This window comes from Triticum dicoccoides, chromosome 4A (genome assembly GCF_002162155.2).
Source record: "Triticum dicoccoides isolate Atlit2015 ecotype Zavitan chromosome 4A, WEW_v2.0, whole genome shotgun sequence".
NCBI classification, from domain to species: Eukaryota; Viridiplantae; Streptophyta; class Magnoliopsida; order Poales; family Poaceae; genus Triticum; species Triticum dicoccoides.
Window position 1 is genome coordinate 72,305,219 of NC_041386.1, and position 1,400 is coordinate 72,306,618.

The following is a 1,400-nucleotide window of genomic DNA, read 5'->3' on the forward strand; positions in this document are numbered from 1 at the left end:
ATGCTGTATACTAGTTTTATCGAGTACAAAGCTGTATCTTGTGTCCGCGAATGTAATAGTGTTGCTCATAAATTAGCGGGTCAGGGTGCGTCTATGGAACCTGGTGCTCATATGTTGTGGCATGGTACGGTTCCAGACTTTGTAATCTCTGATGTAGCCAGCGAGTATGTTGTGCTAGGTGGTTAATGGAATCTATGTTTCCCCGATAAAAAAAAAAGAATTGGGTTTGAGGGTTCTATTATTTGTTCCTGTTTTTCAACCTTTAAAAATGTCAAAAATGGCATTTCTCAATCCTTAAAACTGCTTTAAGGATTTGAGGGTTCGAGGGTTAACAGTAATGCTCTAAAAGGGGCTCGACCCGAACGACACATCCTCACTTATCCGTTGTTCTCTCCCCACTCGCTAATCTCTCCCATCTCACAGATCCTCCTTCTCTCGATCGGAGGAGAGCTGCCACGCCCGCGCACCTCCGGCGAGAATCCGGTGAGCTGAGCCCGCAGCGCCTCCCGACGCCACGCATCTCCGACCGGATCGAGGTCGACAGCTACCCATGGGCGGCCGAGCCCAGGCCCGACGGCGACCAGATCCCCGGTGAGTAGCGCATCACACGCCCAAGCCCCGTGCAGCTCGTCTCCCCGAGCTCGCACCTGAGGAACCTCCATCACCTGCCCCCTTCCGCGCGCTTGCCATCGGCAGTCTCCTCCCTGGCGACCACCATCTCGACGGCGAGAGAGGGAAGGGGGTGGCGCTGCTTGAGGAGGTCTGGAACGGAAGGGGAGGAGCGGAGCCATGGCTGTCGTAGCGCTGCTCAAGGTTGCGTTGCGCGGAAGGGCGAGGAGCGGAGTCATCGCCGAAGCGTCGCAGCTCGATGAGGCGGGGCGCGGAGGTGGAGATCTGTGACAGAGCCTACGCCGACATGTTGATGCTCGGGGGTGCCGGCGCCCCATCTGGCGCCAGTGGGAGATGCTCATGCGCACCAGCAAGTGATCCCGACATCACATGCCGCCGCCGTCGAGGATTCAGTGTCTGCTGCTCCGTGAGGTACAATTCGTCGCACACCTCTCCTTCATTTCTAGCGTGGTTGGAGATTGATATAGCAGACCCATTCTTATCTGCAGTAGTGGAGCAACTACACCGTGCAGGATATACACGACGGCCGGACGTCAAGGCGTGGCTGTTGCTAGAGTAGCTCCGGTCATGTCTCAGAGGGATTGTTGGCAGGCGGTGCTGATAGTGAAGATAATTTTTGGGCAAGTTGGACTGATTCATGTGTTATGCTGCTGCAGAAGCTCATAATTCAGTATGTGCCTTGACCCAGCCATATAGCCAGTTCTCATGTGAGTTAATCAGCTAGTGTACTCAGTTACAGGACTACCTCGAATGCAATTCATAAGGGAGTT

At 54.6% G+C, this 1,400-nt stretch overlaps 1 protein-coding gene across 1 annotated transcript in view; it reads left to right on the forward strand.

The window, feature by feature from the left end:
* The first annotated feature begins 366 nt into the window (after positions 1–366).
* LOC119285053 (transcription factor MYB77-like) overlaps positions 367–1,400 on the forward strand; it is a 4,381-nt gene continuing 3,347 nt past the window's right edge. The window contains exons 1-2 of the mRNA XM_037564256.1: positions 367–1,041; positions 1,119–1,300. The gene's annotated coding sequence lies outside the window, so the exon portion shown is untranslated. The remainder of the gene's footprint in view (positions 1,042–1,118; positions 1,301–1,400) is intronic.